General features: G+C 37.3%; 1 long non-coding RNA gene across 1 annotated transcript in view; it reads left to right on the forward strand.

Annotated features, from left to right (window-relative positions):
• LOC123288715 (uncharacterized) overlaps nucleotides 1–1,855 on the forward strand; it is a 73,276-nt gene extending 71,421 nt beyond the window's left edge. Inside the window, exons 9-10 of the long non-coding RNA XR_011506851.1 lie at nucleotides 1,203–1,299; nucleotides 1,436–1,855. This is a non-coding gene — a long non-coding RNA (uncharacterized lncRNA). The remainder of the gene's footprint in view (nucleotides 1–1,202; nucleotides 1,300–1,435) is intronic.
• The last annotated feature ends 10,451 nt before the right edge of the window (nucleotides 1,856–12,306 follow it).

Raw genomic sequence — 12,306 nt, forward strand, 5'->3', positions numbered from 1 at the left:
GCAATTCAGGTTTAGCTGACACCTCCTGAAACCACACTTCAAAATTCTCTCCTCTGGGAGGTCTCCTTTGATCAACCTCTCAGCACTTAGGTTCCCAGTTTGAACAAAATTGTGTTTTGTTTTTGGTTATTTTGCTTTGTAAACATTCTTAAGCATTTCATATATCTGATTCTTGATTATAATGAGTCTTCCTCAGGGAAAAGTGTACATGTTCCATTTCTTTGTTATCCTCTTTCCACATCCAAAGGCAACCAGCATAGGGTTCCCCTAATGTTGACAAATGAAATATTTACATCTGTAGGAAATATCTATCATGGCTTCAACTTTCGTCACCACCCCGAACTCCCCAAAAAAGTGACATATGGAATATTTAATTCGAATGGTTTCTTTCTTTTTTTTTTTACTTTACAAAATATTGTAGCATCTCTTAAAATTAATTGGAAGTCCCAAGTTGCCAAAAAATAAAATCCTATGATGCTTTATCTCAAAACCAGGATAGAACAAATGTGGTAAGTCAGGCAACTTGGGTTTCAGTCCTGCTTCTGCCCTGATAGGCATTACTCTGGTTTATTAATTACTCTGCGTCATTGGTTCAGTTTGCAAAAATGTAAAATAGGAATAATAATAACAATGAGTGCTCTGCTGCTGTCATAGACTTGGTGGGAAGATTATTTAGATAAGATGGAAACACACTTTGGAAAGAACCAGCCACTACCTTTGAAGTGTCCTCATTTTCTTCCACGTGTTGTACAGCACACATGTTCTCAGTGGTGTGCCGGTAAATGGGCTCTCCAGGGAGAAAAAAAAAGACCCCAACTTGTAGGCTTTACTGATTTCTGTGGTGTAAATACTCCCACCATGGTTGATTTCAAGCTATCGGCGGTTTAACAACCAGCTTGCAAAATTCTTGACTATTTAACAATTGATTCTTGATACAGGCTGGCTGCAGCCCACTACTGTGTATACCTTGACTCTGAGGTCACATATTAGATTAGGTCATTGTGAAATAACACATAACCGCCAAATCAGCCATTTTCAACACGAGAAAGTGAGAGGTACTCTTGACCCTCACGTGGGTCCTTCTCTTGTTGTACCTTTGTGGTCTTCTAGATTTGGACACCATGAATGTAGGGGAACGTGGCAATAAAAATCAACAGGTTGATTTTTAAAAAATGCTTTTTTATTTTTCTATTTTACAACAGCTAACAAAATAAGATTTACTGTGGTCACCCACTTAGATCTCCATGGCTGCAGCACTCTCTTCTCAGCTAATTACTTTGCATCCTGTGTCAAATGCAGGTAAAGTAATAACAATTATTATTACAGCTAATGTTTAATGAACGCTTGTGATGTGCCAGGCACTTCTTGTGTGAATTCACCTATTCATCACAACCGCCTGTGCAGATGTGTGATTATGATGTCCCATTTTACACAGCAGGCAATTGAAGCCCGGGTGCATAGCAAGCAGAGGGAGTGAGAAGGCGCTTGGTGTCAACCAGGACACTTCACCATCAAAGGTTAGAAGCTCCCATTTCCCTGTGAACTACCTTCAGCACAGCGTTGACGGAAACTAGTTTCTTCAATGTCGTTAACCCTGTTCTACCAATGGGAATAGCTAGGTGCATTTATCACAATGCAGTTATGTTGTATTTCCACCCTTGGCTTTATGGCGGGAAACTTCTTGAAAATTCTACTCATTCAGAGAGGAAGCTAATTGGTTTCTATTAGTGGCTCAAATATTGACCTCATCATCTATTCTTAATTTAGACTCTTTTTTGCTACGTGGTAATTGCAGATTCCCCTGCATTGGATATGTAGCAGGGTAGAATGTTTTCTCCAAAACGGTGGAAATAAACGCTATAATGTAACCTTATTGCATAAGTGAGCTCTTCCTGCTTTTAGCTTTCAATATAATGCCTCCGTCTCTGGTCTAAACAAAGCTTTCTTACCTGGACTTTGATTTTCATATTCTTGTGAGTTTCCTACAAATTGAACTTCACATCTTTTTTCTTTAGCTACACCAAGACCAAGAGAAGAAAAAAGTAAGCATTAAGTGCTCGGTAGATCAGGACGGAGGCTTGTGGTGGGGATTTGGGAGAGAAGTTTGGTTTTTATTGAACAGCGGTTTACAGAGTAGAGGCACAGAGGAGGGTGAGTTGGGGATAATTTTAACAGCAGAGCAAAAGTTACGAAAGGCTAAGCTGCAGTTCAGTTCTCCCAAGGAAACAGCTGAGAAAAACTGCATAAACAAACTACACAGAGACACTTTTCATGTTATTAACTGCTATGGAGGAAGAACTCTGTAGTGCAGAACTGGTTATTTTCATGGTATCATGCCCTGTTTGGAACTTCTCTATGGAAAAATGGAAGGACTTGGGAAGGGTGGGGAACAAGGAAGCCTGTGGGAGGATCTGACCCATGTTCACAGTGGAAGGATTCCCCAAACTTCTTTCTCAGTGCATACCAGGGCAATGCATACCTGGCTGTGCATTGCCTGGCTGTATATGTAAAGCATGTTGCACAGGTCTGTTCTGCAAGTAGCCAGAGTTGAAAAAGCTTGAAATGACCTGCGGCCTATCAGAGCCTGCATGCAACAAGCAAGCCACAGCAGGGTTCTCTTCTATTGGTATTTTAGAAATTGCTTCATCTAGATAATGATTGCTGCTCCTTCTCTCTTTTGACATTCTCATTTTACAGTTATAAAATTCCTTAAACTATTTTTGGAAGTAAATGATTGTATAAATAACCAGTAAATACCTTATTCAGTGTATACCATAAGACTTTTCTCTCTTGATTTAGGCTCTGAGTTTCAGAAATACTTGATTAGTTGTAAGTGCTAAATGAACAATGAAAGTAGCCAGAAGTATGGGTAAAAATGAACGCTCTAATTTGAGTCTTTCTAGTTAAACTAGGGACAAAGGCAATTGAAGTAGTAACTCAGCTAGAATCAAAGTTATATATTATGCAACCACGTAAACGCAAATTTCTAAAACATTTCCAGTCATAGAACAGGTTTTCCCACGGCAAATGCTAAATTGTATTTGTCATTTATTTTCATTTTTTATTTTACTTTGCTTTTCCAATTTTTAAGGTTTCTTATGTAATGTATTCACAATGTTAAAATAAAATAATAATGAGCTTTGGCACATGGTGGTACTCAGTAAGCTTTCACTGACTGAATGCAGGGATTAAAGAATTATGAGCCCTTCCTCAGTACTAACCCTAGTTTCAGTTCCCAAAGACAAGCACTTAAAAAAAATCCATTTTATTTTTTAAGATTTTATTTTTTTAGAGAAGTTTTAGGTTGATAGAAAAATTGAGACGGTACAGAGATTTCCCACATACCCGCTGCCCCTACCCATGCATAGCCTTCCCACCAAAATGGTACTTTTATTACATTGATGAAACTACATTGACACATCATAATCACCCAAAGTTCATAGTTTACATTACAGTTCTTTCTTAGTGTTAAACGTTCTATGGGTTTGGACAAACATATAATGACCTCTCCATCATTATGGTATCATATAGAATCTTTTCACTGCCCTGAAAACCCTCTGTGCTCGACTTCTTCATCCCTCCCTCTTTACACACTCATCCCCTAACCCCTGGCAGCCACTCATCTTTTTATTTTCTCCATAGTTTTGCCCTTTTCAGAATGGCATATAGTTGGAATCATACAGTATGCAGCCTTTTCAGATTGGCTTCTTTCATTTAGTAACATGCATTTAAGGTTCCTCCATGTCTTTTCATGACTTAGTAGCTCTTTGTTTCTAGTGCTAATATTTCAATGTCTGGATGTACCACAGGTTGTTTGTCCACTCACTCACTGAAGGACAACTTGGTTGCTTCTAAGTTTTGGCAATTATGAATAAAGCTTCTATAAACACCCAGGTGCAGGTTTTGGTGTGGACGTTTTCAATTTCTTTGGGTAAATTCTAAGGAGTGTGATTGCTGGATTGTATGGTAGGAGTATTAGTTCTGTAAGAAACTGCCAAACTGTCTTCCAAAGTGGCTGTACCATTTTGCATTCCTACCAGCAGTGAGTGAGAGTTCCTGTCACTCCACATCCTCCTCAGCATTGGGTGGTGTCAGTGTTCTGGATTTCGCCCATTCTGATAGGTGCAAGGTGGTATCTCATTGTTGTTTTAATTTGCATTTCCCTGATGACATGATATGAAGCATCTTTTCCTATGCTTATTTGCCATCTGCAATATCTCTTTTGGTGAGGTGTCTGTTAAGGTCTTTTGCCCACTGGCTTATAAGGTTTTTTGTTTTTTAACTATTGAGTTTTAAGGATTCTTTGTGTATTTTGGATGACAGCCCTTTATCAGATGTGTCTTTTGCAAATATTTCTGCCAGTCTGTGTCTTGTATTCTCATTCTCCTGATGTTGTCTTTTGCAAAGCAGAAGTTTTAAATTTTAAAGAAGTCTAGCTCATCAATTATTTCTTTCATGAATTATGCCTTTGATGTTGTATCTAAAAAGTTATTGCCATACTCAAAATCATCTAGGTTTGCCCTTTGTTGTCTTCTAGGAGTCTTATAGTTTTGTGTTTTACATTTAGGTTTATGATCCAATTTGAGTTAATTTTTGTAAAGGGTGTGAGATCTGTGTCTAGATTTGTTCTTTTGCATGTGGATGTCCAGTTGTTCCAACACCATTTTTTGAAAAGACTATGTTTGCTGCATTGTGTTGACTTTTCTCCTTTGTCAAAGATAAATTGAATATGCTCATGTAGGTTTATTTCTGGACTCTCTATTGTGTTCCATTGACCTATTTGTCTATGTTTTTGCCAATATTATAATATTGATTATTGTAGCTTTACATTGTCTTGAAGATGGGTAGTGTCAGTCCTCCAGCTATGCTCTTATTCAATATTGTGTTGACTATCCTGGGTCTTTTACCTTTCTACATAAACTTTAGAATCAGTTTGTCAATATCCACAGAATAACCTGCTGAGATTTTAATTGGGATTGCATTGAATCAAGACAAACACTTTTAACAATTTTGTTAACGTGGTTAACTCACTATATTCTAAATAATATGTTTATATCACCATTTCTTGATTTTACATTTAACACATAACTTCTCACTGTGAAAGATGAGGATTTACTTCCGTAACAACCAAGTTTCTATCTCCCTGATCCTATTTTTGATAGATATTATTTTAATTCTTTTGCTTGTCTTTGTAACTTTAAATGTCATGTTTAAACTGTTTCTTGTTTCACCAACTTTAGATATTATACCTCAGCATCTCACGATGTTAGATGAGGATGTTAGTACCCACTTCTTTCCTCCTGCACTCTTTTCCTTTTATATGTCAAGGTTAAGGATGTTTATATTCTGTTTTGTAACTGCATTTAAGACCTGAGGATTTTTTCAATGAAATATCTCACAGTTGAAAAATAATAAATAATATTTACAAAAATATATTATAAATATGTATGTATGCAAAATAGAGTGATAGGATTGTATTTCATTCTCCATGAGTGCAACGTCCTGACTGCTGTGTCACTTGATGGAGGCAATTCAAAGCATCCCAGCTAAGTGGATTTTCTTTCCTTATCCTTTTATTGTTCAAAATCATGCAATAGTTTACTGTACACTGTATTTGGACATACCTTTCTTATGCAGTTTTATAGCTTTCTTAACTGTTCTAATTATTTTACCTCCCTCTTATTGAGAGTAGAAACATATTTTTGTTTGTTTTTATTTTCACCATTTTTTTACTAATATAAGACAGCTCTGTGATCATTGTATATTGCTTGGAGTCCATCCCATTCCCTTTTCTTCTTCGAGTCCAAGGATTCCTATTTTAATTAGAACCAATTGCTTCTAGACAGTCTGTGTAACTGTCAGGCTGGGAAACATTTTCATTGAGCTCCTCAGTAAGCTTCATTATTTCTTATATCCCATGATTTCCCTTCTCTCTAGCCCTGTTCTTCTCAGAAAGAATGTATGGGAGGTAATGTTCCGAGCCCTTTAATAGCTAAAAATGCTTTTGTTTGTCTTACCCTCATTGAAAATTTGGGTAAGTATAATAGTCTGGGTTTAACACAATTCTCTCTCAGAACGTTAAATGCCATTACTCCATTGTCTAACAGCATTTAGTGTTGTTAGACAGCCATTGCCTGTCTGATTCTCATTTTCTGTGTTTTGCATTGTGGAAATTTTAAGGCCATTCCCTCAGTGTTTTGAAATTTCATGGCCATATGTCTAGAGAGTCATCTGTTTTTTCATTCCTTCTTCTTGGGTCTCTGTAGACTCTTAAAATATGAAGGACTCACGCTTCTTTTCAGCCCCGGCAAAACTTTTGCTCTTATTTATTTTAAAATTTCCCCACTCTTCAGATCTTTTGCCCATTTTCTAATTGGATTGTTGGGTTTTTTTTTTTATTGAGCTGTATGAGTTCTTTGTATATTTTGGATATTAACCCCTTATCTGATATATGGTTTGCAAATATCTTCTCCCAATTGTTAGGTTGTCTTTTCGTTTTGTTGATGGCTTCCTTTGCTGTGCAGAAACTTTTTAGTGTGATGTAGTCCCATTTGTTCATTTTTTTCTTTTGTTTCCCTTGCCTGGTCAGACATGGGACTTGAAAATATGCTGCTCAGACCAATGTCATAGAGCGTACTGCCTATGTTTTCTTCTAGAAGTCTCATGTTTTTGGGTCTTACATTCAAGTCTTTAATCCATTTTGAGTTGATTTTTGTGCATGGTGTAAGGGAATGGTCTACTTTCATTCTTTTGCATGTGGCTGTCCAGTTTTCCCAACACCATTTATTGAAGAGACTCTCCTTTCTCCATTGTGTGCTCTTGGCTCCCTTGTCGAATATTAGCTGTCCATAAACGTGTGGGTTTACTTCTGGGCTCTCAATTTTGTTCCATTGATCTGTGTGTCTGTTTTTGTGCCAGTACCATGCTGTTTTGGTTACTATGGCTTTGTAATATAATTTGAGATTTCTCCAAAGAAGAAATACAGATGGCCAACAGGCATATGAAAAGATGCTCAACATCACTAGCTATCAGGGAAATGTAAATCAAAACTACAATGAGGTATCACTTCACTCCGGTCAGAATGGCTATAATTAACAAGACAGGAAACAACAAATGTTGGAGAGGCTGTGGAGAGAAGGGAACCCTTGTTCACTGCTGGTGGCAGTGCAAACTGGTGCAGCCACTATGGAAAGCACTTTGGAGTATCCTCAGAAAATTAAGGATAGATCTACCATATGATTCAGCTATTTCACTGCTGGGTATTTATCCAAAGAACTTGAAAACACAAAGGCATAAAGATACTTGCACCCCTATATTCATTGCAGCACTATACACAATAGCCAAGATGTGGAAGCAACCTAGGTGCCCATCAAGGGACGAATGGATAAAGAAGATGTGGTATTTATACATGATGGACTGCTACTCAGCCATAAGAAATGACGAAATCCAGCCATTTTGACAACATGGATGGACCTTGAGGGTATTATGCTGAGTGAAATAAGTCAGAGGGAGAAAGTCGAATACCATATGATCTCACTCATAAGTAGAAGATAAAAACGACAAAAAAAAACCCAACATAGCATTGGAGATTGGACTGCTGGTTACCATTGGGGAAGGGGGGAGGGCAAAAGGGGTGATTAGGGTCACATGTGAGGGGATGCACTATAATTAGTGTTCGGGTGGTGAACATGATGTAATGTATACAGAATTGGAAATACGATGTACATCTGAAAAAAAATAAAAATTAAAAAAAAAGAGAAAAAATGAAAAAATAAAATTTCCCCTACTTTTTTTCCCTCTCTATCTGGAACACCTGTTGGTCACATGTCATAATTCCTGAATTAGTTTTTTTTTTATCTTTTATGTCTCAGTCTTTCAATTCCATATCGTAGAAAATTGCCTTGACTTCAATTTCAAACTTCTATTAAATTAAAAAAAATTATTTTAAAAATCATGTTTGCTTTCTAAGAGTTCTTTCTTGTTCTTATTGTTTCTATTTCATAGTGTCCTGTTCTTATTTAATGAAGGGAATATGTTCTTTCTTTAAACAATTTTATTGAGGTACAATTTACATACTGTAAAATTCACTCAATTTTAGGGGACAATTCACCAATTTTTAGTAAATTTATAGTGTTTTACAATCATCACAATCCAGTTTTAGAACATTGCCATCACTCCAGAAAGAGCTCTTGTGCCCATTTGTAGTCAATCTCTGCTCTCATCTTCATTCCCAGACAACTAATCTACTTTCTGTCTAAAGATTTGCATTTTATAGACATTGCATATAATGGAATCATACAATATGTAGTCTTTTGCATCATATTCCTTTCACTAGAGTGTTTTTGAGGTTAGTTGATGTTAAAATTCATTCATCTCAACAAACACTTACTGACTGGTGATATAGTTGCTCCTCAAGCAGAAACCCTTGACCAAGAGAATAGATTCTGTAATTTTTAAAAATAGGAGATTTGTACTCCAAAATTCTTTTGTGCTCTAGTCGGAAAAGATGTGCCCTTGAATGGACTCTGTGTGTGCTTCAATACCGTAGGCATGGTTAAAGAAAAAGCCCAGAGAGAAGAAATCTCAGAGAGACTATAGATCCAAGAGTCACGGCCAAGGTTTTGGCAGCCAGAAGTGCGTGAAGTGAGTGTAACAGATGGACTTCTGCTGTAGAGGCTCTTCTCAGCGTCACTCTGCTTTTCCTAAGTGACTCAGGCACAGAAGAAACGAAGAATAAATATTCCGACCCCAAAGGGTACATGCGTTCTAGCTTCACAATCTTCAGGATGAGTGACACTAGTCTGGACACATGCTTCTCTGAGCCTCAGTTTCCCCGTTTGTTAATGAAACAAAGTATGACTTGGTTATGAATATGACCTTTGAGGTCAGACATAGTTAAAGTCTGGCTTGGCCATATATTAATGATTTAATTACGGGTATATTACCTAACCTAAGGCCTTTTAAATGTTTGCTTCTATTTTTATTCTTAAGCTGTGAAATAATTACAAAAATACGTACTTCATAGAGTTGTGAGATTGAAATAATTTAATCTGTTTAAAGCACTCAGCCTCAATGCCTGCACAACGTAAGTGCTCATAAATGTTATTGTTATTATTATTATTAGCTCAATTAAGTTTTTAGTGTATTGTTATATCTGAAATTGGTTGTTGTAATAATAATTATTATTATAATGTTACAAAAAAATAAACACTCATCAGAGGTGATCAATAAAAAGAGCCTCGGTAATTACCCTTACCATTCATAAAATGTTGGAATCAATGGTCTTAACCAAGTATCCTCAGGCTATAATACTCATGTATTTAAAGAGAAGATGCAGTTTGAGCACTTAGAGAGAAGAGCCCTTACTAAGGCTCACCAAAACCTAGTTCTTCTGCTTTTTGGACATATAGAAGACTTTTTATGTTCTAGCTACCTTGCACTTAGGTGGGGCCATGTGACTTGTTCTACTTGATGACACGTGAGTAGAAATGAGGTGTCATTTATGGTTAGAGGCAGTGGAAAGACCCTGGACATTCTCTAGGTCTCTCTTCCTCAAGTTGAAATGGTGGAACAAGAGGATCTAAGCAGCTTGGATGACCAAGTCACTGCTTGGAGAAAAGCTAACATGGAGAGTCAGCCAGACCTATGGTGGCCTCGGTATGAGAGAAAAAATTTTATTGTGTCAGGCACTGAGCTAACGGGGTTGTTTGTTGCAGCTTCATGGCCTAGGTGAGCCTCCTTAATAATTAATACACTGTTATAAAGCTCAAAGTTACTCTTCATTCTGCAGGCTTTAAATTCAGAGAGTTAAGTAGTTATGTAAGACAGAGATCACCCAATTAGTGGCACAGTTTGGACTAAAATATTGTTTTTAGGTTTCCTTCTACTACATTACTCAGTCTATTATTTTAGACTCCACATCTATTTACAGGACTACTTAGTAAAGAATAGAGACAAAGGGGCTGGCCTGGTGGTGCAGCGGTTAAGTTCACATGTTCCGCTTTGGCGGCCCGGGGTTCGCCTGTTCGGATCCTGGGTGCGGACCTACGCACTGCTTGGCAAGCACTGCTGTGGCGGGCATCCCACATATAAAGTAGAGAAAGATAGGCATGGATATTAGCTCAGGGCCAATGTTCCTCAGCAAAAAGAGGAGGATTGGCGGCAGATGTTAGCTCACGGCTAATCTTCCTCAAAAAACAAAACAAAACAAAAAAGAGAATAGAGACAAAGTAAGCAAAGTCCCCAGCACAAGACCTATCCCACAGTGGGTAATTAAAAAATGATAACTCATGTTTTGATTCTCTATTTTTAAAAACCTATTACTATTGCTCCATATTTCTGCCTGTGCCAAACATGATGATTAATGACCTTTAATTCTGAACCACTATTAGAATAGGAATTGATAATGTATCTCAATTTGGGAGCAATTACATTTATATGGCTTAGATTGCTGGCGCGGAATCTATACTTCACTCTATTTACATCCACTTAACACAAGAGAAATGCCTATCCATTTTTCAAACAATGACAAGAAATTCACTCACATTTTCTGCATCTAGAAACACTGAGCATTTATAAAAGCAGAAACCAAGCTCTGAGGAATTATTTTGTTATCATCTCTTCTTGGTCTTATTTCCTCTATCCACACATCTCCTCTAATCTTCTAATCCTCGCCTGTGTCCTTATGTTGTTCCCTTGTCTTTTGAAAGAAGTAGTATCACATCGTTGGAAATTCCTTTTGGCATACCTAAGATATCATCTGAGTCCAGCATAATTCAAGGACATCAGAAGGCATTCAAACTATTAATAGAAATATAGTGCCTTCAGTTTAAAAGGAGCCTTAGAAGGCATCCAATTCAGAAAGTCATGAATTCTCATACAAATGAATATCTCAAAATTACCTGGGGTGCTTTTTAAAAATGTTGACTCTTTGCCCCATCCTTAACCTACTGAATCATAATGCCCACGATTAGAGTAGAGAATAGCAATTTTTAATTTTTAAAACGTCATTTTCTTAAAGATTGGCACCTGAGCTAAGATCTGCTGCCAATCTTCTTTTTTTTCTTCTTCTTCTTCTTCTCTCCAAAGCCCCCCAGTACATAGTTGTATATTCTAGTTGTAGGTCCTTCTAGTTGTGCCATGTGGGATGCCACCTCAGCGTGGCCTGACGAGCGGTGCCATGTCCGCGCCCAGAATCTGAACCCGTGAAACCCTGGGCTGCCAAAGTGGAGCATGAGAACTTAACCACTTGGCCACGGGGCTGGCCCCTGTAACATCATTTTCTTTACATTCTTCTACCTCTCTCAGGTTGTTTCTCTAACCAGGTCATTTCAATCCCTGCAGTCCAGTTTGGGAGCTATTGATCAAATTTCAGATCCTACCTGCTTCTGGAAGCACCTCTACAATCTCCTCTGGCAGATTTTTTCCTGCCATTTTACATATCGTTCCAATTTGATTCTATTATGCACCGTATTAGCTAACTGCTCCTTTATCCACAGCGTCATGTCATATCATCTATAGAGATGATAAATAAGAGTGCTTTGTTTTTATTTCTAAAATGTTGAACTGAGAAGAGACTCTATCCCTGACAGAATCAAGGACAGAGACACATATTATGCCATAGAGATCTCCCTTCAGATTGTTAGTCCTTATATGTTTCTTGATTAAATACTACTTTTTTCTAGAAACATTTTCCACTTTTAATATTCACTAGGTCCTACTTTCGAAGTTGATAGTAGCAATCTTTCAAAATTAAGGTCAATGTTAAGGCATTTTGAACACTTTCATTCCCTTTTTTTAAAGACTGAAAGAATCCTCCAGACCTGAATTATAGGCAATTGTTCCTTAGAAATTCAACAGAAGCAAGTCGGCTAATCTGGAAATATTTGTTGCAGCCTTATTCATAACAGCCCCAAACTGGAAACAAATCAAATGTCATCAACAAGAAGATAGATAAACAAACTGTGGTATATTCAAACACTGGAATACTACTCAGCCATGAAGAGGAACAAATTAATGATACATGCAATGACATGGATAAATCTCAAAAGCATTATGTTGAGGGACAAAGGGAACTTCTAAGAAGACTTCTAAGAAGAGGCAAAATAGTTTCTGGTGATAGAGGTCAAAATGTTTTTGCCTTGGCATGACGAAGGTTACATGGGAGGAGGCACAAGGGGATATTCCTGGATAATGGAAAAGTTCTGTATCTTAATTTTTGGATGGTACTTAAATGACTGAACATTTCTTAGAACTCATTGAACTAAAGATCTGTGCATCTCAACAACAACTACTACAGTGAAACAT

The sequence above is a fragment of the Equus asinus genome, chromosome 11 (assembly GCF_041296235.1).
Source record: "Equus asinus isolate D_3611 breed Donkey chromosome 11, EquAss-T2T_v2, whole genome shotgun sequence".
In the NCBI taxonomy this organism is placed as follows: domain Eukaryota; kingdom Metazoa; phylum Chordata; class Mammalia; order Perissodactyla; family Equidae; genus Equus; species Equus asinus.